This window comes from Dermochelys coriacea, chromosome 4 (assembly GCF_009764565.3).
Source record: "Dermochelys coriacea isolate rDerCor1 chromosome 4, rDerCor1.pri.v4, whole genome shotgun sequence".
Lineage (NCBI taxonomy): Eukaryota > Metazoa > Chordata > Testudines > Dermochelyidae > Dermochelys > Dermochelys coriacea.
The window spans coordinates 11,612,714-11,624,293 of record NC_050071.1 but is presented as its reverse complement, the minus strand read 5'-3'; the positions used below and the strand labels follow the sequence as shown (position 1 = coordinate 11,624,293).

The 11,580-nt window shown below is 40.2% G+C and overlaps 1 long non-coding RNA gene across 1 annotated transcript in view; it reads right to left on the bottom strand.

Moving 5' to 3' along the window:
• Window positions 1-583: 583 nt before the first annotated feature.
• Window positions 584-11,580, bottom strand: part of LOC119854962 — a 72,570-nt gene continuing 61,573 nt past the window's right edge. The window contains exons 2-3 of the long non-coding RNA XR_005292708.2: window positions 4,119-4,193; window positions 584-2,371 (exon numbers count right to left, since the gene is read on the bottom strand). This is a non-coding gene — a long non-coding RNA (uncharacterized LOC119854962). The remainder of the gene's footprint in view (window positions 2,372-4,118; window positions 4,194-11,580) is intronic.

Genomic DNA, 11,580 nt, shown 5'->3' with positions numbered 1-11,580 from the left:
AAACAACAGTATTTGGTACTCTGAAGAGCATTAAAAACTGCTATTCATGACAACCCTAGATCTAAGTACACTCAGCAAGGAGAGAAGGTAACTCAATGAGTTGTACTTTTTGTCTTTGATTTACTTCTCCACTGAGGATCAAAGTTAATGAAAATTGGAGCAGATTACACACAATTCTACACTTTGATTTCTTTTTTTAATCCTTGCTCTAATTTGGTCTTCTCAGATCCACCTATTTTTGTTCTTCAACTGTACTAATGTGGTTTTCCTCCTTAAATATACATTAGTCCATGCTAGTATGTGCCAGGATCACACGCATTCTTCAGCTTCATTCATGGTTTATTTGCCTCCTTTCTTTTGCTAAATCTTAACCTTTCTTTCTCTTCCTTCTGTAAAATGTTAGGAACCCTTTCCACCGGAGCATTGTGAACAGGCTGTTCTTGTAAATAGTCCCTTTGTTCTCACATTCCTTCATTAAACAACCCCAAAACTGGATTGTCAAAATGTTATGTTTGTAAATGTCAAGTACAGTACTTAAACTAACAAAGGCTTATTTAAAAAGGACAAATACCCAGCTTCTATTAATTCTGAATGCACACAGCCAAGTTTATTTTTAGCCATTATTACTAGGTATTCAGAATCAATTTTCATTGCCATTATATTAAGTGTGTAAAGAACATGCCAAACCTGACCCAAAGCCCATACCAGTCACTGGGATGACTCCCATTGTGACCTATAGGCTTTGGATTAGATCCGTGGATTAATGCTTGCTTAGCATTCATGACAGGGTTAGAGAGGACCAGAAACAATGCTGAGATTGCCTATAACACATGTAGGCAGATGTTCTGCTCATGGGAACAGCAGTGAAATGGTTAGCAGCCTCGAAAGTTAGGGCCATGTTTGTAAAAGACAACAATGAGGTCCTACTTCCATATGTAAAACACATGGAGAAGAGTGTACAGTTATCACAACTTCATGTGCAAATGCTAGTTAAGTTTCTAAATAACACAGCAACAACAACATAATAATAATTAATAATACATAGCTCTTATACAGCGCTTTTTCATCCATAGATCTCACAGCACTTTACAAAGGAGGTAAGTATCATCATTAAAAGCCTCTCATCACATTGCATATAGTTTTCTTTGCAATCATGAGGGCTAGCAACTTAAGCCAAAACTCTCAAATTGTGGCAACAGACTCCTCAATGAAAGATGTGCTTACAGCATTGGGTCATATGAGTTTATCTGTTTCTATCACTTATTCCCTTCATGAAGTCATAGGTTTCTGTTTGTGACATCATAATCATCTCCATAGCAACAGGTTGTGACTTATAAACAGAGATTTATAGCTTCAAGTTAAGAATAAGTCACATGAACACCTGAACTCTTAATAATACACAGCATGCAAAAAAAAGAAAAAGTCAAGGAAACACAAAAGTAGGACCCTGCACAGTATGAACTCTTAAGAGAATGTTTTCCCCAAGTCATTAGCAGGCATTCAAACATATTCCAAATACTATTTTTTTAGTGACTATATTGAGCCTGATTATTGCAGAAAGGGAAATTCCCAGTCTGAGCATGTGGCAAGAAAAATTCTTTTAAGGCATGCACAAAGATATGTACTCACTTCCAAGTGTCAAATTTTGAAAATTATGCCACTTGCTTCTTATTTGTCTTTCAGTGATCTGTGACAATGTAAGGATCAATAGAGACTTATCAGTAAGAAAAGCTATTTAAATTAGCCATGGAATTATTATACCCTCACCAATGGAATGCTAACATAAAATCTGACTACAAATGAATTTTATCATCTGTTTATATTTTGTTGCTATTTGCTCTTAGCGATGATAATCATCGGGCTGGTTGGAAGCTGACATTTGTACTGTATCAGCTATCTGGGTTATTTTTTACTATCCCTTTCGTGTTTTATTTGCTGATTTATTTCACAAGTAGAGCTGGATGAAAATTTTCTGATGGAACTTTTAATGCCTTTTAATCAAGACTGAAATTTTCCATGGGAACATGTCAATTTTGATCCAATTTTGTTGCAAAATCAAATATCGGAATAGTTCTATTTCAACCGTATCAGAACAGAACACTTTGATTTTTCATTTCAAAATGATTTTTTGTTTAGAAATGTATTTACTTTATATCATAAACCAGGGATCGGCAACCTTTGGCCCGCGGCCCATCAGGGAAATCCACTGGCAGTCTGGGTTGGTTTGTTTACCTGCAGCGTCCACAGGTTCGGCCAATCGCAGGTCCCACTGGCCGCGGTTCACGGTCCCAGGCCAATGGGGGCAGCGGGAAGCAGCACGGGCCAAGGAGAAAGCTGTTGCCGCAGGTTTCCCAGACATGGGATTTGAGTGCTGGAGTTAAAAAAAGCAAAATGATCTTAAACATCTTGCAAACTTTTCTCACTAGATCATATCAGTTTTTAAACAGGGCAATTTGTGAAGGGCTTAGTTATTTGACAGTACAGTACCTTGTTAAAGCCAGATGCTCATGACCAGTTATCCAATGTATATATTTGTGGTTTATTTTTCACACTTTATATTTAACAGAAAAGGGAAAGTACAAATGAAAGTAGACTAACATTTATATTCCCCAAACCACTAAGCAATTCTTCTAAACCCTCAGCCATTTAACTCCAGCTTTCATGTTCCAAAACGGTGAAGAAATTTGTCTGAAAATGAAGGATTTCTGCTTTTGCAGAATGTCCGAAAAGGAAAAGAGCACTGAACATCTTTAAACATGCTGCCACCACAAGAAGGAGTTTACCCACTTGGCCAGCGTTCTTATAACCGCTGCTGCCTCACCTCAAAGTCTGGCTAACTGTATGAGAACCCGAGAAACAGTGCCAGATCCTCGGCAGAGGTGAATCTGCCTAGCTTCATGCGGGTAGATCACAGTATGGTCGGTCACCCCTGGGAATCTGGTTTTCTGTGACCAATACGCATAAAACTTTTTCTTTATATGAGTATCCCATGTTTAAAGGACACTGTGAGAATCATCTACCAGGTTCATTTATAAGGAGAGACTAGAGGAATCCGCAGGGCATATTGGCCCACGGAGGGGGAGGGGGGAAGGGGGTGCTATCCTCCACCCCTAAATCTGTAGAGTTTCTGTGGGGAAGGAAGAGGGCTGTTATTATTTACTTTACTTGGCCTACACTACTTCTGCATGAAATGTCAGATATCAGTGTCTGGCACAAGAGGAAAGGAGTACTTGTGACACCTTAGAGACTAACAAATTTATTTGAGCATAAGCTTTCGTAAGCTACAGCTCACTTCATCTGCACAAGAGGGTCATTCTGATGCAGTTATCACATGGCAACAATCTCTTTCCTGCAACCATAGCAAGCTGGAAATCCACCAGCTGCACCCAATGCTTTGTACCCCTTCAGAATTTGCCACCTTTTGTCATTCCAGTGAAAAACAACTTAGCTACACAACAACCATGACCAGCAACAGAAGATAGAGAAACTCACTGTCCTTTTAGCATTTAAGTGGCTTCATTAGGCTTCAACATTAACATAACCCTGTTCCGGTGAAAGTTGCAATCTCACCCTCCTTTCAGTGTTGGTGTCACTCTCAGGCTCCCTGCACAACCCGAAGCGCTACTAACTTCATTAACCTTTACACTCTAGAGACAAAAGCATTACCTGTGAAGAGGCTCCAGCTCTCTCTTTTTTTCATGCCTGTGGATTTTTATTTGCCCAGTGTATAAGTCTTTTACAAATATTTGACTGGAAATGGGAATGCTAATGGCAAGCCAGAATATGATTGTGTAAATCTAGTGCTAACACAGCTGTTGCTGAGGAAAGCATGCCCATAGAGATCTATTGGGTTGCCTTGGAGATATTTTGCAGTTGTTCAGAGGGCGCAGTTTAGTATATATACACGATGTGGCTATTCCTGAGAAACTGTCTGCAGCCTCTGGATTGTATTCACATATTTGTCCAGTATCAACTTGGTTTGAATATATGAAATAAAGGCCATCACGTCTTTATGGCTCATCCCTCTCTCCTACCCCAAACTCAGGCAAACTTGAAAAAGGTTCCATTACCATGTGACTATAATGTCCAAGACAGTTCTTTTAAAGATTAACCTTCACCTGGTGGAGGTGGTATATCGTGGAATCCTGTCTCAGAGTCAGTTCTTCAGTTCTGTCCTGCATGGAGATCATTTCCTGGTCAAAAAGAAAAGGAGTACTTGTATCCCTCGTTGCACATTCCCCTATTGCTATACTCCTCCTAACATTACTGCCATAAAACATCCCTCTTACTCATGCAATATAATTCCTAGATCCACCTTCTCGCCTCCCTTGTTAATTACCATAATTAGCTGGCTAGACAAGTGTGTCATGGGATTAGAATTTCATCACAAAACAGGGTCATCTCAGGAAGTTTTTGCCATTTGGTTTTCCGTAAATTTGTCATCTCTAGAGCTAAGAAGGCAATTCTAAGTCTCTAAGTCTCCTGGCAATTCACATGGGCTGAGTAGAGGAACACAAACTCAGACATGAGTCTCCTCAAAAAACACTGGGTGAAATCTTGGCCTCACTGAAGCGAATAGGATGACTGCACTGGACCTCAGTGGGGCCAAGATCTCACCCACCCTCTTTTACCTGCTCAAGGAGTCATCTTCTAAAGACATGTAGAAGTGTATACATGAGCTTGCTAATCAGGTGCACTAACACTTACATATACTTTATCACCTGGTTAAAGAGTTTTAATAGTATAGAATTGTTATATTTTATTGGGTATCCTTCATCTGTATGTCACTTCACTTTACCCCAGTAGAACTCTGTTGAAAGTGACATTGTACAGTCAAAGTAATAGTGAGGAACTAGGTCCGTCATTTTAAAAAAAATGCCCCGGTTTGACCCATTGTCTAGTCACCTGGGTCCATATCCTCAAAGGTATTTAGATGCTAAATACCTCTAAGGATCAAGGCTCTGGTGCATTAAAACCCTGTTCCAGCAAAGCACTTGAAGCACATGCTTAACTGCTCAAGTGGTTAAAGTTAAACATGTGTTTTTATGGGCCTGAGCTGAAGACCAATGAAGTCAATGGGCATCCTTCCATTGATTTCAGTGGGTTCTGGATCAGACCTGAAGTGCTTTGCTGGATCAGGGCGTAGGTGTCTGAATTGCAATGTTTATCTATGAAGGCCAAAATGTGCAAACTTGGTGGCCTACATAAGGCTCCTACAATCCATATTTAGGTACTTAATTCAATTTGGCCCGATTTTCAGATATGTCCAGATATCTCCAAAAAATCCCATTAAAATCAATGTGAGTGTTGGGCCTTACCACCTCTGAAAATCAGGTCTAAATGTGCATTTAGGAGCATTAAATGGCAGCTCAACTTGGAAAAGTGATGTCATGAAAACAGCAACTTCTTACTCATCAGAACTACTCTGTTTTTATGCCCACTATGCGGCTAGCCCACTGGCTCAAGAAACAGCCGCTCAATTCTCTAGGGCACTGTTTCTGAACTGGTGCATTGTGATGCCCAGGGTGTCATGAAAAGCCATTGGTGTGTGTGTGTGATTTTATTACAATCTAAAACAAAGAAAATCTTCGTATCCTACGTACCCTTACCCTTCAAGGTCAAGTATTTCTGACAATCTCATGAAACACACAAAAAGAAACTCTACAGGCTTCTCAGAGTGATCTTTGATACTTTTTTAACTTTTATAGTGAATGCAAGGGGTTTGCAAAAAATTTTGACACCGAAGAAGGGGTTGCCAACCTGAAATGGTTGAGAAACTCTGCACTGGCCTGATAAGACCTCTGTATACTCAGCCACCGCTAATTTCTTTAGTGACATGATTTTTTACAACTCTTTTAGTGCTACTAGCCCTGGAGAACCAACATAGCTATGAATCTGGATTCTGTTGTAGCTCATGCATCAGCAACAGACTTGTTAACTCAGTATCAAATGCAGGGCCAAATTTTCTTCTTAGTCACACCTGTACAGACCTACCAATGACTTGAGCTGGCTGAAATGTTGTGCATTTTTCAAAAAAAAATTCAAAACTTAAAAAAAAATAATCAGGCAACATTTCAATGAAATGTTTTACTCGGTTACAAAGCAGCTAAAAATATTGCAATTTCCATGAAATGTTCCCATTTTTTTTTTTTACTAGCTCTAAAGAAGACTATGGGAAATAAAGTTGAGGGCGTGATTTGAAGACAGTAGGATTTAGACGTGGTTGACTTTTTTTTTTTTCAAATTAATGTTGTCAAGTTCCCCCCTTATTTCTTTAAACCCACTATCATGGGAACACAAAAAGAACAGGAGTACTTGTGGCACCTTAGAGACTAGCAAATTTATAAGAGCATAAGCTTTCGTGGGCTACAGCCCACTTCATCTGATGCATAGAATGGAACATATAGGAATAAGATATATATATATATACATACATATATATATATATATATATATATATATATATACACATACAAAGAAGTTGGAAGTTTCCATCTAGCAGCCTATTGTTCACATTCCAACTCTAACTCCACATTCTACAGGCAATTATCCTCTGACCCCACAGAGGATTACCAAAAGAAGCTATACCATCTGCTCAAGAAACTCCCTGAAAAAGCACAGGAACAGATCTGTGCAGACACATGCCTAGAACCCCGACCAGGGGTATTCTATTTGCTACCCAAGATCCATAAACCTGGAAATTCTGGACGCCCCCATCATCTCAGGCATTGGGACCCTAACAGCAGGATTGTCTGGCTATGTGGACTTTCTCCTCAGACCCTATGCTACCAGCACTCTGAGCTATCTTCAAGACACCACTGACTTCCTGAGGAAACTACAATCCATCGGTGATCTTCCAAAAACACCATCCTGGCCACTATGGATGGACTATCTACACCAACATTCCACACAAAGATGGACTACAAGCCGTCAGGAACAGTATCCCCGATAATGTCACGGCTAACCTAGTGGCTGACCTTTGTGACTTTGTCCTCACCCACAACTATTTCACATTTGGGGACAATATATACCTTCAAGTCAGTGGCACTGCTATGGGTACCCACATGGCCTCACAGTATGCTAACATTTTTATGGCTGACTTAGAACAACGCTTCCTCAACTCTCATCCCCTAATGACCCTACTCTACTTGCACTACATTGATGACATCTTTATTATCTGGACCCATGGAAAAGAAGCCCTTGAGGAATCCACCATGATTTCAACAATTTCCATCCCACCATCAACCTCAGCCTGGACCAGTCCACACAAGCGGTTCATTTCCTGGACACTACTGTGCTAATAAGCGATGGTCACATAAACACCACCCTATACCAGAAACCTATTAACCGCTATACTTACCCTACTTGCATCCAGCTTCCATCCAGGAAACACCACACGATCCATTGTCTACAGCCAAGCTCTAAGATACAACCACATTTGCTCCAATCCCTCAGACAGAGACAAACATCTACAAGATCTCTATCAAGCATTCTTAAAACTACAGGACCCACCTGCTGAAGTTAAAAAACAGATTGACAGAGCCAGAAGAGTACCCAGAAGTCACCTACTACAGGACAGGCCCAACAAAGAAAATAACAGAACGCCACTAGCCATCACCTTCAGCCCCCAACTAAAACCTCTCCAACGCATCATCACGGATCTACAACCTATCCTGAAGGACGACCCATCACTCTCACAGATCTTGGGAGACAGGCCAGTCCTCACTTACAGACAGCCCCCCAACCTGAAGCAAAAATTCTCCAGCAACTATACAACAAAAACAGTAACCCAGGAACCTATGCTTGCAACAAAGCCTGATGCCAACTCTGTCCACATATTTATTCAAGGGACACCGTCATAGGACCTAATCACATCAGCCACGCCATCAGGGGCTCGTTCACCTGCACATCTACCAATGTGATATATGCCACTATGTGCCAGCAATGCCCCTCTGCCATGTACATTGGCCAAACTGGACAGTCTTTACACAAAAGAATAAATGGACACAAATCTAACATCAGGAATCATAACATTCAAAAACCGGCAGGAGAACACTTCAACCTCTCTGGCCACTCAGTAAAAGATTTAAGGGTGGCAATTTTGCAACAGAAAAACTTCAAAAACAGATGCCAATGAGAAACTGCTGAGCTTGAATTAAAATGCAAACTTGATATTATTAACTTGGGTTTGAATAGAGACTGGGAGTGGCTGGGTCATTACACATATTGAATCTATTTCCCCATGTTAAGTATCCTCACACCTTCTTGTCAACTTCTAAATGGGCCATCTTGATTATCACTACAAAAGTTTTTTTCTCCTGCTGATAATAGCTCATCTTAACTAATTAGCCTCTTACAGTTTGTATGGCAACTTCCAACTTCTCTGTATACATCTTCTTACTATATGTTCCATTCTATGCATCCGATGAAGTGGGCTGTAGCCCATGAAAGCTTATGCTCAAATAAATTTGTTAGTCTCTAAGGTGCCACAAGTCCTCCTGTTCTTTTTGCGGATACAGACTAACACGGTTGCTACTCTGAAACATGGGAACACAGTAACTCAGAGCAGAATCTGGAGACAGGGGCTCTGCACAGATGTAAGTAGAAGCAGGTTTTCAGAGTGGAACTACAATAGCTACATCCCAGGACCCCAAACCAGTGTTTGGACATGTACATGCCCATCTCACCCTAACTGACTAACGCAGTTAATTGACTAAAGCAGCCAGCTCTGGGATCTTGGCATTCTAGGTATAGAATCATAGAATATCAGGGTTGGAAGGGACCTCAGGAGATCATCTAGTCCTACCCCCTGCTTAAAGCAGGGCCAATTCCAATTAAAGCATCCCAGCCAGGGCTTTGTCAAGCCTGACCTTAAAAACCTCTATGGAGGGAGATTCCACCACCTCGCTAGGTAACCCATTCCAGTGCTTCAGTGTTTGTAGGATATAATGTTTGCAAACAGAGGGCTCTCTTAGCTGCAGCTCCTTGGCGATATGCAGATGGGATTCCTGTTTTCTATTTCCTACTCCAGGAAGGGTCTTGATTTTTTCCTGGTGGCTGGTTGATTTGCCCATGATGATGTGGTTTCATTTGCTGCTTGCAGAATAAGGCACATGAGTGACATTTTCTTGCATATAATTCCCATCTTTATGCTATTATCCTCCACAGTGTTTCCTGCGATTCCTCTTTGCTTTAAGCACCATTGGCAGTTTTGCTGGAATCTGTTGCACTTTTCAGGTAGTTACCCATTGCTGTTGGACTGTTTTATGACTGTAAATGTTTAATTTTTCCATTGTGTTTCAGGTCAGCCCGTGAGACGAAGCAATCTGTCTCTCTATAAATCTCACATGACGGCATCATTTGCATGCTAACTAACTGTCCAGACATACCAAGGAGTACTATGGCACTACTGCACAAAATAGCTTCATGCCTTTTAACAGACCTATGGCACCAGGAAAATTTTATATTACCCCATTAATACTGCAAAAAGAAAACAAGTGCAGCTGTAGGTATAACCAAGCAAGACACTCCCTCCTTCAGCTACGGCAGCAGTTTAAATTAGAGATGGCTCTGGCAGTCACATGTCTCATTAAATGCCCCTTAGAACTTCTACAAAAAATTGTTAATCCTCTGAGATGCCTCAAAATTCCTGGATTGAATTAAGCAGATCAGGTGAAACAATAGGTGTGTTGTATTTAGTTTCCCTAGGAACTAGGGATTTCTACAGAGACAATAAGAGATTAGAAAAATCCTATAAAATGTGTGACAGAGAAATCCAATAAGGGTCATTCAACATTCAGTAGGGTCCTGTAGAAGTGACCCTAAATACATACAGAGTTTAATAGAGAAAGATATACTTTCTAACAAAATTTTAAGCCACCTGTAGAATTGAACAATTATATCCCCTTGCTATAGAATTCTATAGGAGGGTTAGGCAAAAACCATATTATTCTCTATTAAATTATAAAAGACTTTTCTATATGTAAAAACAACGAGGAGTCCTTGTGGCACTTTATATATTTTATGCCCAGATAAATTTGTTAGTCTCTAAAGTGCCACAAAGACTCCTCGTTGTTTTTGCTGCTACAGACTAACACGGCTACCGCTCTGAAACCTGTTCCATATGTGATACATATTTAGCAGTGGCTTCTAGAGCCTGGTCCAGTTTGCTGGTTTTCCTTCTACAACGAAATTTTCTTATTTGTTTTTGTAGTGTGGGTTTCTGAGTGAGATCCAAAACTACCCTGGTAATAAACTACAGCTGTTCACTGGAAAACTTCCAACTCCTTCCCATCTTTGATCTAGAATGTCTGTGATTCTGCAGGTAAAGCGGGAGACAGAAATATATTGGGGCCTTCTTCTGAGCCAAAACAAAGTCCCAGCATTACACATGTTTCAGAGTAGCAGCCGTGTTAGTCTGTATTCGCAAAAAGAAAAGGAGTACTTGTGGCACCTTAGAGACTAACAAATTTATTTGAGCATAAGCTTTCATGAGCTACAGCTCACTTCATCGGATGCATTCAGTGGAAAATACAGTGGGGAGATTTATATACACAGATACACAGAGAACATGAAACAATGGGTGTTACCATACACACTGTAAGGAGAGTGATCACTTAAGATGAGCTATTACCGGGGGCGGGGGGGGGCAGAGAGGAAGGGAAGAAAACTTTTTGTAGTGATAATCAAGGTGGGCCATTTCCAGCAGTTGAGAAGAACATCTGAGGAACAGTGGGGGTGGGGTGGGGATAAACATGGGGAAATAGTTTTACTTTACACACACGTACACCCTCCGCTCCAACATTTAGATGCAAGAGCGTATCTAAAATGTGAGGTTGAAATTTTTGAAGGTGCCTAAAGGAATTAGGCACTCAACTCTTTCAGAAACATAGGACTTGCCAGACTGGATCCGACTCCTTGTTGCTCTAGTCCATTGTCTTGTTTCCAACAACAGCCAGAACGAGAGTGAATGAGAGGAAGCTGCCATTTGTCATAGTAGGCATAAGTGTGATAATCTGCCCTCTACATGAGATCTCCTTCTAACAATAGAGACTCTAAGGTGCCACAAGTACTCTTTTTCTTTTTTTAGTAGAGACTGTTTAAGTCCTGAAGCATGAGGTCTAATAGCTCCTCCGCAATTTACAGTAGCATTGTCTGTTATAGTCAAGCTAGTCAGAAATATTTTTAATATATAATTTTGACAGACGTCATTTTATTTTAAAACATTTTAATATTTTCATTGACTTAAATTTTTACAGTTGCCCAAAATTATGAGGTTTTACCATTATTTTTGGTTATTTTTATTGATTTAAATCTTCACAGTTGCAGGAAATTATGGGAGTGGGCCAGACAATTATTTACTGAGCATAGACATTGAGAATCCAGAAGTTAAAACACAAATTGTCAACATCAGACATCAAAATAGCCAAAGTAAATATCTTTACATCAACAAATCATACCTCTTTTTTTTTATTCATTGGTTTGTCCATTTGTAACAAGGCTAATGCAAAAGTCTAAATCATTGGATTTTGACGCTAAGAAGTTCTCAAGTAGCATTTTTCGTACTTTGCCTATCTGTAC